At 37.5% G+C, this 24,337-nt stretch overlaps 1 pseudogene; it reads left to right on the top strand.

The window, feature by feature from the left end:
* Positions 1 to 4,359: 4,359 nt before the first annotated feature.
* Positions 4,360 to 22,453, top strand: LOC127628539 (eukaryotic translation initiation factor 4B-like; annotated as a pseudogene).
* The last annotated feature ends 1,884 nt before the right edge of the window (positions 22,454 to 24,337 follow it).

Genomic DNA, 24,337 nt, shown 5'->3' with positions numbered 1-24,337 from the left:
TGAGCTGAATCACGCCAGCCAATCACAGTACACCATCAGTTCTAAAACGAATTGTTTCGCAAGCACTGTATATGTGGCAGATACAATGTGAAGTGTAAGGAGAGAATCTCTGTTGCCAAAACAAAGACTGAGCTGTTTGGTCAGTTCATTCTTAGACGGTTTCTGAGGTTATGTAAACAAAAAATGATGAATGCATATGAGGTGGGTGTCACACCACCTCATCACTGTGGAACCGTGGGTTAAGCTACGAAATTTGGCATCCTCCCAACCCACCCACATGCTCTGGCCTTGCCCTTCAGTGACAAATTGGGCATATAGAAGCCATTGCTGTGTGTACTGGGCTTACGTTTGGAAGAAAACAGAATGATGAAGAAAGGGAAAAGGTCTGCAGTTCTCCTGTTGGTTTCCATGCTATGGTTAAATTAATTTTAGCCTTAATGAGGCATGGTGTCATGTGGCATCAGTTAATTCAGGAATTTAAGTGGACATCCTATTGAACTGTTACAATATATTGCTTCATTGTAATTGAAATTCCATTTGGAAGACTTTTGAGTAGGTGAAAGTATGAGATAAGAACTTCTGATTTCAAAATATCTCAGGCACTCATTTTGGACTTTTTCACTCACTTCAGCATCTGTTTTACACTTTAACCATAAAATGGCTTTACAGTATCAGCTATCCTGCAAGCACAAATGAGCTTTAATTTCGGTTTGCTCTCTTTTTTCTATCCATGACAACACTGTCACCCTGTGGTTTATCCTGATACAACTTTTTTTCTCCTAAAAAAGTAATGTTTTATCTTCAACAATTTAAACTTTGCCACACTTCATGCCATTAATGATGTTAAAATGTATATAATCTGCCAAGGCAATTCTTCAGAGGATATTTGTTTAACATTAGTAATTATTTGTAACTCTTTTCATTATCATCAATTATATGTCAACTTCTGTTAACTCTATAAAGGGCAGGCATATAAAGGTGCCTCTAAAAATTATTAATTGCTATTTCCCACCAGAAATAATATCTTACAATTTTTATCTTCCTAAAATACTGCTTTTATTTAAAATTGTATAGCTTGCAAAATCATGAGAATAACATTGAAAAGACAGGAGCGTTTGCCTCGAAGTTAGCTGCCTTCTCAAAAAATGTTGGCTTTTTACTTTTAGATACTTTTATACAATAATTTTGACAGACTCACTCATTGCTCCTTTCCCCAGCCCAGCCTTTTAAAAGTTTGCACCTCCCAGGATACAAACACATTTAGGGTTAAAAATGAAAAGGAAGAGATGATGATCCCATAATTCCTTTCTCCATGTATATTTCTGTTATGTTTTGTGGTTTATTTGGTAGAATCGAGGTCCATTATGCAGTGTCACAATTTCTGACCTCACTGCAGTCAACAGTGTAATTGACTGTGGCACCACCAGACAGAGCTGTGGACCAATTATGTGATATGAATAAGTTACATTTGCATAAATTGCTTTGTTGTTTTAATTGGCATATTCTCTTGATGTACAATCTAATCATTTATTTCCAAATTACATCATAAAAGATAATCGCCCACTGTCAGCTTATGCTGTTCCATAAATACACAACTAACACACCAAAACAAGAATTGTTTTGTTTTCATATGCTTATTTGTTTTCAATAAGTGAGATAATTTTTTGTAAGTGCACATGCATTGAATCACATGTACAATATCTAAATGGTTTGCTAAGGCATTGATTGTTACTGATAGCCTCACACCACAAAACGTACTCACCTTTAATTTTGTGCCCTCAGGTCTGGTCGCCTCCTTCTAGGACGTTGGTCCCAGTTGCAGCAGAGGTTTTTGTAGTTGTTCTCAGAAGACTGATTGTTGTCAAAATCTTAAAATCACTAACATAACGCACACACATTTTCATCTATCACTACACTATACATTTTTAAAGCGTTACATTGTGTGAAATTTATGGTTAAATATATTTCTTTTTATTCATTTTGATTTTCAATACTTTGCACATTAGCAAATAACAACTCTTCTGTCTTACTTTGATCCTAAACACATTGTACAAATAATAAAAAAAATTTAACTGTGTGGTCCATTAACACTAAACCAAACCATTTAAATGATATTTCTTTGCTTGTCATTTAAATGAGATAATCAAAGAAGAACCTTTACAGTACGTATCAGTATGTGTAGTTCAGTATTTCATACAATATATAAAAGCCTTAAAATGTACACTTCAAATTTCCATAACTACATATCCATATGAGACATAAACATTTTAAATAATTTGATACTTTTAATTTTAAACCAACACTTACTAAATCATAAGTACTGGCATATGAACTTACCATGCTGCCAAATAGATCACCAGACCAGCTGCCTTAACTATTTGACTAGAACAAACAAATTAGGTGTGTGTAAGTAAGAGAACAAATATATAAAGATCATATATATAATCATCAATTAAGTTTTTACGTTTTGGCGAAAAAACGTTGACATCAAATAGCATTAATCAGATTTGGCTGAAAAAACTGCAGCAGGTAGTCTAAAAGATTTAATTGAATTTTTTTTCCTTTCATTTTTATCATACACATCATCAATTTTCATCAAAATTCAATTCAATTCAATTCAAAATGTATTTAAAAAGCACTTTAAAAACCACAGAGTGTATCAAAGTGCTGTATAATTACAAGAAAATAAATTATAGTATAAAAAGAATTCAAAAGATATTAAAATACATAACAACAATACACAACACAAATGCTTCTGTTCAACACCTGTTGATCATTATAAAGTAGCAAAGGCTTCACTAAACAGACACATCTTAAGATGGGTTTTAAACATGTTTCCAGAGATTCCACATCTTTGGGGCAGCGACCAAGAATGAGCGACCTCCTTTACCCTTAAAGGGTGACCGGGAAATATCAAAGTGCAGCTAGCTATTAGATATAAGTTATCTCTGGGAGCAGTGAAAATTACTAAGCTCAGAAATATATTCTGATGACAGTCCATGTAGAGCTTTAAAAACACATAGCGCAACACCTTATATTGTGTTCTAAATTGAATAAGTAGCCAGTGCAGAGATATCAGAATAGGAGATATATGATCCCTCTTTCAAGTATTTGTCAGCAGTCTTGCTGCAGCATTCTGCACCCTTTGCAGTTGTGTAAGCGAAGACAGATTCCACCCATATATAAAGCATTACAATCGTCAAAACGTGATGAAATAAAGGCATGGATTACTTTCTCCAGGTCATTAAATGATAAAACAGAATTGAGTTTAGCAATATTTCTCAGTTGAAAGAAACTTTTTTTCACTACTGATTTTATCTGCCTGTTAAACTTTAGGCCTGTTTCAAAATAAAACCAAGATTTTTGACAGAGGCATGCAAATTGGATGACAGAAGATCTAGACTCTCAGCGATATTATTAACAGTTACTAGGGCCAAAATTATAATCTCTGTCTTTTTGATGTTTAAATGGAACCAGCATTTTTCATCTTTCAGACACTCAAAAAGAGATCTAACAGATTCATCATCACCAGACTTCAAAGGGAAGTAGCTACATCTGCGTGTTGTCAGCATAAAAGTGATATGAAATACCATATTTTCTAAAATAAACAAATAAATAAATAGCACCATGGGGAAGCATGTACAATATAATGAAATGGTCCTAAAATGGAGCCTTGAGGGATCCCACAGGTGACAGTAGCTGAGGATGACACAAAGTTTCCGATTTCGACAGAAAATGATCTATTGCTCTAATAAGAGGTACACCAGTTAAGGGCAGTTCCTTGAATGCCAAAATGCTACCTTAGACGTTCAATAAGAATAGTGTGATCAGTCATATCAAATGCTGCGCTAAGATCCAGCAGAACTAAAGCAACACAGCTACCAGAATCCACTATTAATAATAGGTCATTGGCTATTGTAATAGGAGCTAATTATGTGCTGGGACCAGATATAAATCCGTATTGAAATGTATCAAAAATATAATTTTTAATTAGATAAATTGAGAAAAAATGATATTTTCCAGTATCTTAGATATAAACTGTAGCTTAGAAATAGGCTTTTTTTGTTTAGATCAGGATTAGAATATAAGCTCAGTTTTTTTAAGAGGCTGACAGTGACATTAGTACACTGTAGTACGAAAAATTACATATTCAAAGTCTTCAAATAAAGAACGAAAATGTTAGAGGCTTCACAATATAAATAATTTCTCAATAATATTTTGTGAAAAGTAAAATGAAATAAAAATGATTATTATTATAAACCATTTATACAGAACATAAATATAATTATGCTTGCGTGATGGCGTCACCGGACAGACCACGCCCCCATCCGTGTATATGACAAGCACTCCTTCTCCAGCATGGCGGTGTCAGGTGAGGATTTTGGAGGTTTGTGCATGGGCCAGTTAGCAAATTGTAGGTGTGTGATGTGTCATTAATGAACGGATCATTTCTTTCAGTTGCAGATAACGTGTGATCGGGGAGATCGCACCCGTGATGGAGGCAATTTTTTGTCTTCATTTTACTTCATAAATACTTCTGCCTTCATATTGTTCCAAACCAAAATATCTTGTCAAGACTTAAACCTCATTTAAAATTTTCAGATTAGAAGTCGGTACAATAACTGAAGTGGCAGATAACCGATTAATTGGCCGATCAATAAAATCGATTAATAGAATGTAAAAAAAAGATCTTACCTTAATTTGACAGGCACAGACATAGAGGCTACAAGAGAACAAATTGTATAAAATCCCAGATGCAGTGTATTGTGCAACTAAAATCCCAATAATAACCAGAAAAAAAAAAGAAAGAAAATTTGGTACAAAATGCAGGGCTTTTCACTATAAACAAGCCAGAAATACACACACTTATTTTGCTAATCTAATTTTGAAGTAAAATATTTATCAAATAAAGCTTTTTATAGTTTATATATTCACCAAATTAAGGATTTTTTATTTTTTTTATTCAGAATACATGAAGTTGGAGTCACAATGAAAAAAAAACTATCTACAACTATCAGTTTTTTTTAGATTATTTATTATTTTTGCAGATAACCAACAGTTCCAAAAAGCTACTCTCAGCACCGATAAATTGGTTTTACTGATTAAGCGGTCTACCTTTAGGCTAGTTCAGATGATAATTAGAATCAAAATGTGCAATTTTACTGTTGTAGTCAGTGTGTTCTGTAGTTTGCAGTAACCGATATTTACACTAGCTTGTTAATGGCATAAACAGCCGTAAACGTATTCAGTTGCACTGGAATGTCCTGACTGCAGTTTGTCACAAAAGAGCTCAGAAGCATGTAGTAGATAACAAAAATGATTCTCTCTACACGTAAACTGCAGCAGTCACCCAACATACAAGACTATCTTTTGTGTAAATAACTTATTCTTTGGTGTGGACACTGTAAGATGGGAGTTTTTGTCTATTTTATCATTTGCCTTATAAAAATCATAAGTTTTGCCATTTAAGTTCGGTTTACACTTCTGTGTCCAACCTACACCATAAGCTCTGCGTTGTGACCAATGCAGTGGTTTGCATTTGTAATTCGCTGGTGTGTCTGTGTTGTTCCGATTACACAGCCAAAATGCTATTGTATTGGGAGAATGCCTGAATTTCTGAAATAATAACCATATCATAAATAAAGGCATTGTAAATTGCGGATATAAAAGTTTGAATTATTGTAGCGTAAAAGCGATTTTAACGAAGTATGTAGTATTTAGGTACATATTATTTATTATACATGTTTCCTGTCATACAGAGAAAATGAACTGGGCATAGACTGTATGCTTGTTATTGAGTCGCTTGGATAATAATAGATAAATATTTTGGCATACTTTGACGCTTCATATGGGGGGTTAAAATAAATAAATATCTACTCGCTTAACACAAAATGGGTGTTGTTTTAAAGCTTAGAAGCTGGAATTTATAATGCATATAGGAAATATAGTCAACTCCTAACAGGTGCATTTTAATTTATTAAATCATTAAATATTATTTACTGTACACCATACTGTCAAACATATGGTCAAACCATCATACACATAAAAAAGGGGCTCGAGTAGAGTACAACAAATATTGTTTCACTCGCATACCAAATATATATTGATTAGAAGCCCAGAGAGGGAGAGAGAGAAAAAAAAAGCATCACAAGTGCAATTTTGCCCCAACATAATAAAATGTAGGTGCATTTTTGCCCAGAGCCCCCCTTAATTTCTGACCCTGACTAGAACCCATCTCCTCAACAGGCTGTACTTTTTGAGCTATCATTCATGTTTCTAAAATGTCTTTACTGGTAAAAAGAATAAGAAAAAGGGTAAGACCCTTACTCTTACTGACTTTTTAGCAGAGGACAGCGGGGGAAATGCTCCACCGACTTACGCACCTGCTAAGTCAAGTCAAGTAAATTTTATTTGTATAGTGCCTTTCACAACACACATCGTTTCAAAGCAGCTTTACAGAATATCAGCATTAATAGACGATAAAACTGTAATGTCTATAAAGTCAATTAATCATCATTGTGTAATTTAGATAAAATAAGATTTTGAATAGTGTTTAAAAATAATTAAATGATAATTGTATTAATAACCCCAGTGAGCAAGCTGTAGGTGACTGTGGCAAGGAACACAAAACTCCATAAGATGTAGATTAATGGAGAAAAATAACCTTGGGAGAAACCAGACTCACTGTGGGGGCCAGTTCCCTCTGGCTAACATTATGAATGTAATGTAAATATTAATTATGTATAGGTAAAATCATGGTTTAAAATTATTAAACTAAGTGTTAAGGGTCAGTGATTAAACATCGATTGTGTTTGAACTGTAGGATTAATGACCAAAGTCTTTGAAGTCCATCTTGATTAATTGCAGAAGTTCACATAGATGCAATTGTCCTTGTTAATTGACTGATGAAGGCTTTTGTTGGCAATAGTTAGTCTAAGCATTTCATTTCAAGATCGTAGTCCATAAATAGACTGAGGTGATGCAGGTTGGAGTTGGCAACAGTTCATCCTCTGAAGTCCATCATAATAGATTGAAGTGATGTTTGGCTGGCACCGGCTGCATTTAGTCATCATCATTCTGCAACATGTAGCAGTGGAGTCCAACATGAAGCAGGAATGGTGCTGGATCCAGCCGGTTCTGGTGACCTCAGGATAGGAGTCCCGAGGTTGAGACAGGGAAACAAATAAAAAGATGTAAGCGTAGATGCCATTTAATTTATTGCAGAGTTAGAGATCATGCTCAATGTTTCTGGTTCCGGCAGACCCAACTAAAGAAGCCTAATTGTGGGTTGGAGGATAAATTAGGTGTATGCCTGGCTAAATAGATGAGTCTTTAGTCTAGACTTAAACTGAGAGAGTGTGTCTGAATCTCGAACAGTGTTAGGGAGACTATTCCATAGTTTATGAGCCAAATATGAAAAGGATCTTCCTCCTTTAGTGGATTTTGATATTCTAGGAACGATTAATAGGCCAGAATTTTGCGATCTTAATGAACGTGTTGGAATATAGCGTGGTAGGAGATCACTTAAGTACTGCGGAGCTAGACCATTCAAAGCTTTGTACATAGTTAACAGAATTTTAAAATCAATACGGAATTTAACAGGTAGCCAATGTAATGATGATAAAATGGGGCTAATATGATCATATTTCTTGGTTCTAGTCAGCACTCTGGCTGCTGCATTTTGAACCAATTGAAGTTTATTTATTGATCTTGCTGGACATCCTCCCAGTAATGCATTACAATAATCTAGTCTTGAGGTCATGAACGCATTAATTAGTTGTTCGGCATCAGCAACAGAGAGCATATGCCTTAATTTAGCAATATTTCTTAGGTGGAAGAATGCTGTTCTACAAACATTTGTAATTTGATTTTCAAAGGACAGATTGGTATCAAATATAACACCTAAGTTCTTCGCTGTTGAAGATGATGTAACAGTATATCCATCTAGAGTCAAATTATATTTTAGTGGCTTATTTTTAGAGTTTTTTGGTCCAATAATTAGAACCTCTGTTTTGTCAGAATTGAGTAGAAGGAAATTTCTGGCCATCCAATCTTTTATTTCATTAATACACTCTGCTAATTTTGAGAATTGTGAAATCTCATCAGGTTTTCAAGAAATATAAAGTTGTGTATCGTCAGCATAGAAGTGGAAACTTATTCCACGATTCCTGATAATATCTCCCAGGGGAAGCATATACATGGATAAAAGCAGAGGCCCTAAATCTGATCCCTGTGGCACTCCATATTTTACTTTTGTTTGGTTTGACAATTCCTCATTTACATAGACAAAGTGGTAGCGGTCTGCTAAATATGACCTAAACCATGATAATGCCACTCCACAAATTCCAACATAATTCTCTAGCCTATTCAAGAGAATGTCGTGATCTATTGTGTCGAATGCAGCACTAAGATCTAAAAGCACTAGAAGAGAAATGCAGCCGCGATCAGATGATAAGAGCAAGTCATTTGTAACTCTGATAAGTGCAGTCTCTTCAGCTGGGCTGATGAGACGGATGACCTGGAGGAAGATGGTGAGATTCAATCACTAGATTAAACACTGTGTACCGCATTTGATGTATTGGTGCATTGCTTTAAGAATATGCTATTATTCTCTTTTTCATACTTTGATAAACTGTTTTGCAGAAGTTTAATTCATTTGGATGAATTTGGCTTCACTCCCGGACTTTTTACAGTTACTACATCCTGGCACACAGAAGATGATATGTATCGTGCGCCACCCATCGATCGGTCCATTCTGCCAACGGCTCCACGAGCTGCCCGTGAGCCCAACATTGACCGCTCCCGTCTTCCCCGCAGCCCCTCGTACACCGCCTTCCTGGGCAATCTCCCTTATGATGTCACCGAAGACTCCATTAAAAACTTATTTCGTGGGCTGAGTGTGAGTTTCCTCTCTCCTGCCGTGGGTTAAAAAATTGCAGAAGGCATTGTTTCAGTTGCTGTACTTTGCCAATAATGGTGCTGCCAAACAGCATCTGCTAGAGTTTCAGGCTTGTGATATTTTGCATGCACCACAACACCTGGTTGCATATTGTGCTTGAAGACAAAATGTTTTCAGTGAAAGTTTATTCAAAATTAGCTTCTGGAATAGTTTTGAGGAAGTAAGCTTGGTAAAGAGTCATTATGCTCTGTTAAATCAGGTGGTTCTGCAGGAGTTCTGCAGTTAATAATGGAGGTGGACAGATAGTTGCTTTATGGAACTACTCAATATTGGCAAAAATCTATGCTGATATTTGCTTATGTAGATATCGGGTTTCATGACTAATTAATAGAGCTCCTTAGTTGACCCCCAAACGTTGACACCCAACGTACAGCACCTGTCTACTTGAATGAGGAAAGACCGAAATCTCAAACGTTTTGTCAAGATTACTTTAAAAGAGCATATTTCAAATCAGCAGGAAAACCTGACAGCAGTGGTATAATATATTGTGGTTCTTTTAGCTCATTGTAGGGCTGCACTATTTGGACAAAAATTCATACTGCTATTATTTAGAAACATATTGTGAACTGCGATTATGATGGTAATGTTTTCCACATGTTCAACTACAAAAAGGATATTGGGGTTTTCACATTTAGCCCTCTTAAAAAGAACCAAACTGAGACCTTTTTTCAGTTCACCCAAAAACAAATAAAAACAGTGAAACAACGTTGTCTTCATATTCAAATGTTACCATCCATCGTGTAGCCGTTTTTGTCCATTTTGTGATTTTCTTTTTTTGTCCGATTGATTGTGCAGCCCTAGCTCATATCATGCTAAAAAACAGACTTGTTCAGCTTATGTGCATCCAGATGACTGACAGGCAATATCTGTATCTTAAAGGTGTTTGGCTCTTTTACCTGTAAGGCGGGAATTCATTTTCTACATCTGTTGGCTGTTCCAAATTCTCCCATGCATTTTAATACCAGTGGTCCATCTCTGCTAAACTATCTATGATGTAGAGCAGGGGTTGGCATCCTTTACAGTGCCATTTTTTTATTTTCCTGGTCAATGGCTGTGCCAACGCATGATTAACCAAATGTGAATAACTGCCGGCTCGTGATGCACAAATCTGTTGGGTGTACTGCAGTCTTGTAAAATGTAAACTTTTTGTTTAGCCTCCCATTCAGCTCATGAAAATTTGCTGCGTGATCATGAGGAAGAATTACATCAAGATGTTGCTGTTGATATTATGCCAGTGATTAACCCTCCGCATGCCAATGCTGGCACGTGTGCAATAGGTTGCTCTGTGTTTTTTAGGACTGTTTATAGTTAAATCTGCCTACGTTAGACCTTGTCCTAACCAGACATGACTTGATGAGATTCCAGTGAAATGCAGTCTGTTTGTCCACACCAGGGGTGACACGACACCACGATATTCATACACTAAAATTAAGATAATGGACAATAAAATGTAGTAAATAGAGCACTCAATCACAGATGAAACTGTCTGTTTATTAAATGCTACAAATGTTTTCACTGAAGCTCCCTTTGTGCATATGCTTTCTACAGCAAACCCAAGGGGATAAATACACAAGCACACACGCACACACACACACACACACACACACACACACACACAGTGCAATGTTACTTTATGATTCACATCCTTATTCAGTCTGTTATGATTGTTTATGTTCATGCGGTACTCCTGTTGTTATTTCACCGATCTTCACATGACAGGGAAGTGTAGAGAATGAAAGAATGAGCCAGTATGCCTCCTCTCTGCCATTCTGAACCGGTGTGTGTGTGTGACAGAGCTCCGGCTGAAGAGAGAAAAACCTCAAGCACAACATTCGGTAGGTGTGTGCAAGCCTCGGCCAAAATCAAGTTGTTCTGAACTGGCTAGTGAGATTCTGACCTAGTTATATGCTATAATATAAAATTTTAGACCCATTTGCTGGCCGGTGCAATAGAAAGGCCTGTCGCTCGTCGTGTGTCGCGGCTGGTTTGGACGGAAAAAAAACTCACGTGTTGTGGCATCGCATCTGGGACACAGTGTTATGCACCAAATCTTTATTTTTCTGGTTGTTATTGGTTGGATCTGCTCTTGAGATTGTATTGTTTTTGGACTCTTGTAGCCTCAATATCTGTGCCCGTTATAGTAAGGAAAGACTAAGACTTTTTTATCATTCTATAAATCAATGAAAATAAAAATAACTAATGGTAGATTTTAACCAACTTAGTTATCGATATTTTAAAAAAATCCACTATCGTTCGACCTCTAGTTACAACATTTCTGAATTCAAATGTTGTGTATTATAAATGTAATTTCATTGAATGATCGAAGGTCAGAATAGTTTAGGACTCTTCAAGTAAGAGAGTATATGGCTTACTTGTTTATTGCACACTTTTAAATAAAAATGTATATATTTGGATACACCAATACCACTTTTTCTCTTCCGATATCTGAAATCTCAGTAACGGCCGATCCAATCAGTGTTGTAAACATTGAAAACAGAAAACATTCCCTATCTTAGGTCAGTTAGGATCACTATTTTAAGAATGTGAAATGTCAGAATAATAGCAGAGATAATTATTTATTTCAGATTTTATTTCTTTCATCACGTTCCCAGTAGGTCAGAAGTTTACATACACTTTGTTAGTATTTGGTACCATTGCCTTTAAATTGTTTAACTTGGGTCAAAATTTGTGGGTAGCCTTCCACAATCTTACAAGAAGTTGCTGGAATTTTGGCCCATTCCTTCAGGCAGAACTGGTGTTACTGAGTCAGGTTTGTAGGCTTCCTTGCTCGCACATGCTTTTTCAGTTCTACCAGGGCTTTGTGATGACCACCAATACCTTGACTTTGTTGTCCTCAAGCTACTTTGCCATAGATTGGAAGTATGCTTGGGGTCATTGTTCATTTGGAAAACCCATTTGCGACCGAGCTTTAACTTTGTGGCTGATGTCTTCCTTGGCCAGTCCCTCCTGCAGCAAAGCACCCCAACAACATGATGCTGCCACCCCCATGCTTCACGGTTGGGATGGTGTTCTTTGGCTTGCTAGCCTCACCCTTTTTCCTCAAAACATAACAATGGTCATTATGGCCGAACAGTTCAGTTTTTGTTTCATTAGACCAGAGGACATTTCTCCAAAAAGTAAGAGCTTTGTCCCCATGTGCACTTGCAAACTGGAGTCTGGCTGTTTTATGGCAGATTGAGCAGTGGCTTCTTCCTTGTTGAGCAGCCTTTCAGGTTATGTAAATATAGGACTCATTTACTACTGTGCATATAAATACTCGCCTACCTGTTTCCTCCAGCATTTTCACAAGGTCCTTTGCTGTTGTTCTGGTATTGATTTGCACTTTTCGCACCAAACTACGTTAATCACTAGGAGACAGAATGCGTCTCCAGATTTTTTCTGAGGTGTTGGCTGATTTCTTATGATTTCCTCATGATGTCAAGCAAAGAGGCACTGAGTTCGAAGGTAGGCCTTAAATACTTCCACAGGTACACCTCCAATTGAATCCAATTAGCCTATCAGAAGCTAATTGTCTAAAGGCTTGACATCATTTTCATTTTCCAAGCTGCTTGAAAGGCACAGTTAACTTAGTGTATGTAAACTTCTGACCCACTGGCATTGTGATATAGTCCATTAAAAGTGAAACAATCTGTCTGTAAACTATTGTTGGAAAAAACACTAGTGCCATGCACAAAGTAGATGTCCTGTACAACTTAACAAAACTATAATTTGCTAATATGAAATCTGTGGACTGGTTAAAAAATTAGATTTAATTACTTAAACCTAAGTGTATGTAAACTTCTGACTTCACCTGTATCTTAAACAACATACATATTCACACAACTTGGGTGATGGTAAAGCATTCAACTGACATTTGTAATGTGCTTTAACCACTGAAGTTTCACCAGCTGCTACATTCTTCATTATTTATAACCGTTTTGTTTAGATCAGCAGCGCAGCCAGGTAACTCTGCCCCTTCCGCTATCTATGGCAAGCAGCGTTCGTTGAGTGCATTTAGTGTCCTACATTCCACACTCCGTTGTGACGGTTGAAAAATTGCATCATCTGGGTTCTTGAAATACACTACTTTTTGCTGCATTTTCAGTGTAAACGTACTACTTGCACTACAAATTACATAGAATAGTGCAGAAGTGTGCAGTTTGGGATACACAATAAATGTTGTAAATGACAATATTGTTATTTGGAATTTGGGAGAAATGCTGTCAGTATTTTATAGAATAAAACAAAAATGTTCTCTCAAACACATACCTATAAATAGTAAATTCAGAGAAACTGATAATTTTGCAGTGGTCTCTTAATTTTTTTCCGGAGCTGTATATATTTATCTTAATAAACACAGCCTTTTGTGATTCACAGAGCTTTCGCATGTCTTCAAGTGGCCTTGAATGAAATGCATGAGTCAACTACTTTAATAGTGTTTTTATGGTTAGTAGCGAAGATGACTAACACTGTATCAGAGCCAATACAGATCCAGGTATTGGATCGGTGCATCCCTACTCATTTATTTTAAAGGGATGGTTGGTTCACCAAAAAATCATTAAAAAATGTATTAACTCATGCCATACCAGATGTGTAAGACATTCTTTCTTTTGCAGAACACAAAGATTTTTAGAATATCTCTGCTCTGTAGGTCAATATAATGCAAGTGAATGGTGATCAGACCTTTGTAGCTCTAAAAATCACATTAAGTAAACACAGAATTAATCCATAAGATGCCAGTGGTTAAATCCATATCTTCAGAAGTGATATAATAGGTGTGGGTGAGAAACTGATAAAATTTTAAGTCTTTTTTTTTTTATTTAGTTTTTTACTGTAAATATCCAATTTCACTTTTGAAAGTCACATGGCACCTGATTAGTTTCAGTTTCACACCTGAAAGTTAAAGTAGAGATTTAGGGTGAAAAAGGACTTAAATATTATTCTGTTTCTCACCTATTATACCGCTTCTGAAAACATTATTTTAACCACTGGTGTCAAATGGATTACATTTGTATTTACTTTGTGATTTTTGGAGCTACAAAGATCTGATCACCATTCACTTGCATTGTATTGATCAACAGAGCTGAGATATTCTTCTAAAAATCTTTGTTTGTGTTCTGCTGAAGAAAGTCATACACATCTGGAATGCATGAGGGTGAATAAATCATGAGAGAATTTTCATTTTTGGAGTGAATTATACCTTAAATGTTGTAGTATGCTAATTTTGAAAATCAATTGATATGAGGTCATAAAAATCATGCATAGTTATGTGAAAATATACAAAATACTGGCAAAATAATGGCTTTGTTATTGATGACTGCAAAATATTGATCACTATATTAATTCATTAATCCACCTTGATATGTTGTTGCAAAATGTTTAAGAACAAATAAACAGTTCCAGGTAACATTGGCATAATAACATGGCATATAAAACAGAAATATAGGTCCACTACATTTAACTGTTGAGGATGCTGCCATATTGGTTCTTTTCACATGATGCCATAACTGTTACAAGTCAGAATCTTGTAACACATTCTGACTTGACTTGAATGCATCATAATACTTTCAATACCACAGCAGGATGCAAAAAGCTACAAATCAAGTGCAATTATGAAATGGCAAAAATAATATCATAGGTTCAACTAATTGGGTTGATTTAAAGTTTGAAGATGTTTTTGGATGTAGACACCTTCAATATAGAGATATTAGAACACTAGTTGATTGGATGCAACTTATCAAATCAACCAAACAATGTATTTGGATGATGCACCGGTAGTTTATAAGGGCACTCATTTTGTAGGCCTAAAAGCTGTCTTGAATCTGATTCTGGCTGCTCTGGGACACCAATAAAGTGACCTAAAAAATAAATAAAACATTATGAATTTTCCAGGAGATTGAACACACGTCAGGTATCTGCAATTAACATGCTAGAAGGCAGGAATGTTTAGCAAAAAGACTAGCAAGTATTGAGCTGTCTGTGAGTATATCTCTTCTGCCCATACAGATCAGTGCAGTTCGCCTCCCAAGGGAGCCCAGTAACCCTGATAACAAGGATCAGTCATATTGTTAAAGAAATGTGTTCAGTCAAGCATGTCCAGACTTTTGAATGTTTGTATACATGCGGTTCTGAATTACAGCACTCGTTGATGTTTGGGTATGTTCCTGTTTGGCCACATGGGGGTGTATGTTATCTGTTACAATCATACCACTTTGAGATGCAGGCTCACGGTTGTGTAATGCACAGCAATATTCTTATATTAATCCATCCCTTACTCTCTTTTTAGAACCTTGGAAATCGTAGGATCCGTGTAGATGTTGCTGACCTGTCCAATGAAAAAGGTTTGCATGGACAGTGCACAGATCTGTTCCTAAGCAGTATTATGCAATTGTGAACCAGTATAATATTTAAATGCAGAAAGAAGAAAGTTTTAAATTCAATATGTTGATTTAGTATTCAATATTCTTAATGATAAGCTTCTATAGACTTTTTTCACACTCTGGGTTTTGGAACGCAGAAGTAAAGGTTTGGCGGGTAAACATCTACAACGTAGAATGGGAGCAAATATTATTTTCACTTACCCATTTGCTCCAAGACCAAAAGAAAAAATCCACTATTAAATATGAATTACTTTCCAGGAGAAACAAAAAAATAGAGAGTAGTGGATTAATACAGTAAAATAGGAGAAGATGCCAAATGTACTATCACTCTCTCAGCAGCTGTAATAGAAACCCCCTTGCAGCTGTGGTAATTCGTTTTTTTTTTTATTAATTCTAGGGTAATATAACACAAATTATAATGTTTTAAATTTACAGTCAATATTTAAAAAATGCATAATATAAAAAGTTTGCTAGATTTACGCCTATAAATAAGGCGCAAACGCATCATCACAGTCTGTGAAAAAGGTCTATAGGCCAAAAGTTGGCCAATTTAAGATTATCACATCTGCTTGACCAATTAACAGAATCATTATTGCTTTTGTCAATTTCGGATTGAACCCACATTCCTGTGAATGGATAGTAAGCAATGTTTGATTTGAAATATATCTGAATGGATTCTGAGTGAACCTAATAGTGTATAAAATAAGGGTTTAAATAAGCAGGTTCGTACAAGGTGTTTGAAATGCTTGAATTTGGCTTTTTCAAATTTAAATCCTGGAAAACCCTTGAAAATAGCATTTTATTTTTACCAAGGGGTGCTTTATAAAAAATCTTAAAAGTATGGACGCTGCTGTCATGTGGTATCTGTTGCTTTTGGCAGCGCTGTTCAGAATGGGCCAATCACAATCAATTGTTACTGGAGGATTTAAAAAAATATGTTTTATAGATACTGCTGTGGGTGATTTAACAAGTATGAATCATTGCAACTATCAGTTTTAATAAAAAATTACTCCCCAGAGTGAAAAAGTAGATGAGATGTAAAACATTCTGAGATTTGAATGGAGGATTCAGTTTTGTGAGCTGTCTAGCGTCCCCTTGTGTAAAGACAGCTTTTTTGTCTATCAAAATAAGCTATTTCTGACAAAATTTGGGTCATGTCCCTTGATTTTTTTAGTCATACAAAAGCTTTCAAAAAATATAAATAAAAGGTATCATTCTATAACCTAACCTTTAATTATATGAAATGGCTTAACTCTGTTTTACCCATTTTTTTAAAATATATTTGAAATTGTCTATTGCTTGAAAAAAAAAAAATTGGTGTTATCGATGTTAAAAACTTTTTTTTTTTTTTAAATGCTTTAAAAAATAATTTTAATACAAAAAGTTGTGGAAAATAATTTTTAAGGTCAAAGTTCAGAGGCTGCTTAAAAATGCATATTGTGATTTTTCCCAGCAAGTTAAAAAGTCACATTTGAACTAATATTATCACACACAATTTTTTGGTGTTGTACCCCAATGAACCCTCAAAATGTGGTGTTGTACCCATTTAACCCTCATTAGTGTTAACTTGCTTCATTCATAAAACAAACTTAAATAATAAAAAATAAACAACAGCCAAGTTGTCCTGTATGAATACTAATTAATGTCAATGTGGCAGGGCGGAGGGTGGGGCCGGGTTGTGATTATACACACCCGGTCCCTTATCAGGCTAATTAAACGCCGCTGCCATCTACCAGGGGAGGGAGTAGACCGACCGCCTTCCGCGAGGCGAGTGGGGACTGGACTCCCCGACCACCTGGAGCGGTAGGGCCGCTTCCAGGGGCGGAGAAGTGTCCCCACGAGTCGCAGAGAACACGGAGGGGCGTGAGTCTGACTCTGGTCCGCCCGGGGAGGAACGGCTGTGGTCCGCCTGAGAGGGTGGAGGAGTGATCGAGGACCATGCGACGGTGTATCGGAGAACCGGCGAGTAGTAGGTTTTTTTTTTCATCTCTCTCTCTCTCTCTCTCTCTCTCTCTCTCTCTCATTTTAGCAAAGATTAATTCTCTATTAAAGGGGACATATCATATTCCTTGATCTTTTGAAATAATTTGACGTACTGTAGTGTGACATTAGCTGCTTTTCCTCTATCAAACCAGGGCAATCAACTGGTCAGCTGGGGCCAATATTCTTGGATACAATATTCACGAAAACAAAATTGATCCGCATTACGGACTGACTGAGGTCTCCCAGTCAGGAATTCCAGGATCCAGTTGCAGAGGCAGGTGTCCAGGCCCAGCAGGTTCAGTTTCCATTCAGGTGCTGGGGAATGAATGTGTTGAATGCTGAGCTGAAGTCTATGAACACCAATTGAACGTATGAGTCCTTTTTATCTAGGTGGGTGAGGGCCAGTTGGAGGGTGGTGGCAATGGCATCGTCTGTTGAATAATTTGGACGATACGCAAACTGCAGTGGGTCTAGTGAGGGGGGCAGCAGGGTCTTAATGTGCCTCATGACGAGCCTCTCGAAGCACTTCATGATGATGGGTGTGAGTGCGACGGGACGGTAGTATAAACAAAGGTGATGTGGGCAGAGATCAGTGAGGTGAATCAGGTCATTTTGGTGAGGTCCATCCTAAATCCAAGTGGCATATGTGGTATCCCATGTCTAACGAGGTTGGGACAGGAAAACAAATAGAATAACATTAGCTTAGATGCCATTAAATTTGCTAAGTTATAGATCAAGATAAATGTTTCTGGTTCTGGCAGACCTAACTAAAGCAGCCTAATTGTGAGTTGATGGATAATTTAGTTGCTAAATTGACGAGTCTTTAGTCTAGAGTTAAACTGAGTGAGTGTGTCTGCATCCCGAACAGGGTTAGGGAGACTATTCCGTAGTAAAGGAGCCAAAAAGGAAAAGGTATATAAACATCAGTTAGCTAGCAATATAAGTTACCATTGACAACTCACCGACTTGCCTTTAACTGCTATGATGTCCCAAATGGTCTCTCCGCTAACAGCAGGATGATGTCCCAGCACACCATCCATGATCTCAAACCATGGAAAGCTCTTTCTTTTGGCACCACTTTGTCCATTGTGCATCTTAACGGATTTGTACTATGTCTACAATTTATTTTAGACGAGATGCAGGTTTGTGTCGGCACCAAGAGAGAGATGTACAAAGTTAATGATAAACATCTACTTTTATTAAATGATATCGATCAATGAGTCAAAGTTCCATCATTACAAGATATTAAAGCTTGTTTAATAAATGTTTGCTGAGACAGGTGTACAAAACACAGTAAATTAAACTCTCTTTTGATGATCGTACACCTGTAGCACATACACTCACCTAAAGGATTATTAGGAACACCATACTAATACTGTGTTTGACCCCCTTTCACCTTCAGAACTGCCTTAATTTTACATGGCATTGATTCAACAAGGTGCTGAAAGCATTCTTTAGAAATGTTGGCCCATATTGGTAGGATAGCATCTTGCAGTTGATGGAGATTTGTGGGATGCACATCCAGGGCACGAAGCTCCTGTTCCACCACATCCCAAAGATGCTCTATTGGGTTGAGATCTGGTGACTGTGGGGGCCATTTTAGTACAGTGAACTCATTGTCATGTTCAAGAAACCAATTTGAAATGATTCGAGATTTGTGACATGGTGCATTATCCTGCTGGAAGTAGCCATCAGAGGATGGGTACATGGTGGCCATAAAGGGATGGACATGGTCAGAAACAATGCTCAGGTAGGCCGTGGCATTTAAACGATGCCCAATTGGCACTAAGGGGCCTAAAGTGTGCCAAGTAAACATCCCCCACACATTACACCACCACCACCAGCCTGCACAGTGGTAACAAGGCATGATGGATCCATGTTCTCATTCTGTTTACGCCAAATTCTGACTCGACCATCTGAATGTCTCAACAGAAATCGAGACTCATCAGACCAGGCAACATTTTTCCAGTCTTCAACTGTCCAATTTTGGTGAGCTCTTGCAAATTGTAGCCTCTTTTTCCTATTTGTAGTGGAGATGAGTGGTACCCGGTGGGGTCTTCTGCTGTTGTAGCCCATCTGCCTCAAGGTTGTGCGTGTTGTGGCTTCACAAATGCTTTGCTGCATACCTCGGTTGTAACGAGTGGTTATTTCAGGCAAAGTTGCTCTTCTATCAGCTTGAATCAGTCGGCCCATTCTCCTCTGACCTCTAGCATCAACAAGGCATTTTCAGCCCACAGGACTGCCGCATACTGGATGTTTTTCCTTTTCACACCATTCTTTGTAAACCCTAGAAATTGTTGTGCGTAAAAATCCCAGTAACTGAGCAGATTGTGAAATACTCAGACCGGCCCGTCTGGCACCAACAACCATGCCATGCTCAAAATTGCTTAAATCACCTTTCTTTCCCATTCTGACATTCAGTTTGGAGTTCAGGAGATTGTCTTGACCAGGACCACACCCCTAAATGCATTGAAGCAACTGCCATGTGATTGGTTGATTAGATAATTGCATTAATGAGAAATTGAACAGGTGTTCCTAATAATCCTTTAGGTGAGTGTACACCGATCAGCCGCAACATTAAAACCACTTCTCTAATATTATGTAGGTCCCCCTCGTGCCGCCAAAACGCATCTCAGAATAGCATACTGAGATGCTATTCTTCTCACCACAATTGTGCAGAGCGGTTATCTGAGTTACTGTAGACTTTGTCAGCTCGAACAAGTCTGGCCATTCTCTGTTGATCTCTCTCATCAACAAGGTATTTCCATCCACAGAACTGCTGCTCACTAAATGTAAAAAAAAATTGTCACCATTCTGAGAAAATTCTAGAGACTGTTGTGTGTGAAAATCACAGGAGATCAGCAGTTACAGAAATATTCAAACCAGCCCATCTGGCACCAACAATCATCCATGCGATTATCTAATCAGCCATTTGTGTGGCTGCAGTACATAAAATCATGCAGATATGGGTCAGGAGCTTCAGTTAATATTCACATCAACCATCAGAATGAGGAAAAAATTTTATCTCAGAAATTTTTACCTTGGCATGACTGTTGGTCCCAGATGGGCTGGTTTGAGAATTTCTGTAACTGCTGATCCTGGGATTTTCAAACAAACAACAGTCTCTAGAATTTACTCTGAATGATGCCAAAAACAAAAACCATCCAGTGAGCGGCAGTTCTGTGGACGGAAATGCCTTGTTGATGAGAGAGGACAACAAAGAATGGTCAGACTGGTTCGAATGACGAAGACTACGGTAACTCAATAACTGCTCTGTACAATTGTGGTGAGAATTGCGGATTGGCACTGTTTTGGTGGCACAAGGGGTACCTACACAATATTAAGCAGGTAGTTTTAATGTTAAGTATTAAGTGGATCTCATGTAAAAAAAAAATAAAAGGCAAAAATGGGTAACAACCCCACTATCGTTTGTACAGCTCATCACTGACTATATCAATCACTCCATTTTTAAACGTCAGACTTGGCAGACACGTTTAGTAGTTATAATTGTTTTTACTGGCCTTATAACTTTTGAATACAATGTTAGGATTGTCCTTGTGTGAAAGCATTCTCAGATATTTTGCTTCTGCAAATATTGACACATCTCTGGACAAGATGCATTTGGTCTCAGGAGCTAGAGAAAGAGCTCTAGAGCATGGGTGTAGATCTCTTTTCAGCTGGAAATTTTCAATTATTCAGTGTAATATTGAATATATTTTCCATACGTTAAGGGGGACATGTCCTCCTGGGATCTACGTCCCTGCTCTAGAGTCTTTTCAATGAGTGCATGTGTATATGTGAGAGTCTGTCTCCCTCTGTTGTGCATTGCTCATAGAAAGGATGCAAGAAGAGAGCAAGATCGCAGACCAGCACCAGAGCCAAAGAAATTTTAGCTTTCTCAACACTCTTTCTGGGAGTGATCCAATGATCCCTGGAATTTTTTGAAATTGTCCATGTGTGGAGTGTGGACATTGTAATGTGATTATCACAGACTATAATTATACGCCTCCCTTGAAATAGTGCAACGTTCAAAATGTTTAAATATTTAAGATGCATTATTCTGATCTAAGCATTGAATTACAGATCTAGTACTATTATATACTACTATAAAAGATATCTTAGTAGTATCTAGTAGGAAAAAAAACACTGTAATATGAAAAAATTACATTTGACACCCTTATGAAGCTATTCATGCGTAGCTCGGGTATTTGGCTCATGAGGCACCTGTACCATGAAGCCAGTTTAGGTAGATAGCTAGGTAAGTTCTAGTTTAGTTTGTCTTTTAGGTACCATGAAAGTGAGTCAACCTTTACCCATGTTTATCCCATGTTAACTTCACTTGACAACCACAGCTAACCTAAACTGTATCAGATTTCATTCTGGTTTGAATCTTATATCAGAGCAGTCAATCAATTGAAAATTAAAGTCACCTGATTCATATAACAATCAAATTTTTTTTATTTAAAACCATCTGATCTGATTATCCCTTTTTGTTTTAACAGAAATTCAGCTCAGCCAGTAAATATGCAGCCTTGCTGATGGATGGCGTGCTGGGAGAAGAGGGGGGGGGGCGGAGACTAAGTTGTGGCCGGACTACGCTAATGATGGTCCAAAATGAATTACAAAATGTAACCTACAGCTTTTATTTCATACAGCTCTAAAGGACCTAGAGCCACCCTGTGAGAGCAAACACCTATTTTAGAGCCACCCTCTTCTACAGGACTGAACCCAAAACCTAATGAGGGAAAACAGGACTTGTTTTACAGTAAAAGAGACCGTGTGGAAGATTGGATGATTATAACTAATAAATGTGTGGGGTTAAACAAAATACACAAGGGATCGCTGCTGCTCTGCGTACATAAACAGTTGAATGCATTTCTCTTGAGCTTGATTGCACATTGAGTGGCGAGGAGACGTAGAATCACTGGGAAATGTGTCACAAGATAAATGTTTCCCTGACCTTTTTGGGCTTCCTTAGTTTTCTGAATGAACGTTTACAGCAGCTGCTTTGCTGAGATCTCTGGTCAAAAAAGGGGGTAAAAAATCTCACAAACTCGATTTTATGTCTTAAACTCATGTTGACCATCTGGTCTGATGATTTGTATTCAGGGAGAACTGTCACTGAATAAAGGCCAAGAAAGTGATCTGAACCTGTTAGTTTCATTTTTGATATTTCACTGCACTGCTTTGCTGCAGGAGTGTCCCATTCTTTCACTTATCTTTGAGAACTTTTTTAAAGCCACAATTTTGGACTGATGTGCAATAGGAATTTAAGTATTCCTCTGAATCTACACGTTTCAACAACAGAGTCTGCTGCTGCTTTGGGTTGAGCATATATCTAAATGTAGTGACATGACCTGCTTATTGAATTGAACTGTGTAACATCTACAAAAACAAAAAAAGACTACACTGAGTCAATTATTCTTTGCAGGTAGTTGTGAATTAAGTACATTTCTAGAAGGCTGTCATTTTATAAATGGTAAAGATTTAAGTGATTGTCACTTTACATTTTGTGAGTCATTCATTTCCATTCATACGCATGTGCAAACAGGAGAGGGCACGTGAGCTTATGTGTAAAGAAATCTTGTTCACCTTGTGCTGCGTATTTTACGTATTTTAAGTCGTTTAGCAAAAAGACATTTGAGCAATGGAAGATATAAATGTCACATATTGGTCGCTTTGTGCAATACAAAGAATACAAATACAAAGCTCTATAGTTTCTAGTGTTGTAGAAAATTTTAATAATATACAGTGGTGGCCAAATAGATTGGCACCCTTGGTAAATATTAGCATAGAAAGCTATGAAAAAAAATATGCAGTGTTTATCCTTTTGATCTTTCATTAAAAAAAGCTAATCTTGAGGGCCTGGGATGCTCATCAAGTATTGATGCTGACTAATAATAATAATACATTTTATTTGTAAAAAAGCACTTTACATTTTAAGGAAAAATCTCAAAGTGCTACAGGTCTGATCCTAAGAACAATATCTAGACATTCTTAAAATCCATAAGATCTGCTAAAAAGTAATGTTTTTAATCCATTTTTAAAAGTCTCGATGGTCTGTGGTGACCTCAGATGGTCCGGGAGGGCATTCCAAATCCGGGGAGTGGCAGAGCAAAAAGCGCGATCGCCCATTGTGCAGAGTTTAGTTTTTGGTATTAAGAGCCGGTTTGAGTTTTGTGATCAGAGGGATCGTGCTGTAGAAACAGGGGTAAGTAGCTCTTTCAGGTAGGGGGGTGCGTTTCCATAGATGCATTGGTGAGTGAGGAGTGAAACCTTGTATTCGATCCTAGCAGAAACGGGAAGCCAGTGAAGCGTGTGGAGGATGGGAGTGATGTGTTCATACTTCGCACTCTCATCAGGATCCTTGCAGCGCTGTTCTGGACGTACTGTAGCTTTTGCAGACTCTTGTTGGGGATCCCGATGAGAAGAGCGTTACAGTAGTCCAGTCTAGAGGAGACGGCAGTGAACCAGTTTCTCAGCATCAGCTAAGGTAAGTGTAGAACGGAGTTTTGCGATATTTCTGAGATGATGAAAGGAGATCTTACAGAGATTTTTGATATGGGCTTCAAAGGTGAGTTGTGGGTCAAGTCTCACACCGAGATTGGTAACTGTTATGGAAAGGGGAATGTCTTGGACAGAGATAGTTATACCAGAAAGTGAGGATGACTGAATTTGGTGCGAGGTGCCAAAGAGAATTGCTTCAGTTTTGGAACTGTTTAGTTGGAGAAAATTCTGTTTCATCCACACCTTTATCTCCTCGAGGCAGGCAGTGAGTGTTAGAGACGGAGTTGATGTTGGCGATGTTGCAGTTGGTTGTGGATTGGATTTCATGTACAGTTGTGTGTCATCGGCGTAGCAGTGAAAAGACACTCCATGGCGGCTGATGACATGACCGAGTGGCAGGATATAAATGATAAAGAGAATGGGGCCAAGAACCGACCCCTGAGGTACTCCGCAGGTAACTGTGTGTTCCCGGGACCTTGATTTTCCAAGCGAAATGTACTCTTTTCTG

This window comes from Xyrauchen texanus, chromosome 35 (genome assembly GCF_025860055.1).
Source record: "Xyrauchen texanus isolate HMW12.3.18 chromosome 35, RBS_HiC_50CHRs, whole genome shotgun sequence".
Classification (NCBI taxonomy): domain Eukaryota; kingdom Metazoa; phylum Chordata; class Actinopteri; order Cypriniformes; family Catostomidae; genus Xyrauchen; species Xyrauchen texanus.
This window is presented reverse-complemented; position numbering and strand designations above follow the sequence as displayed.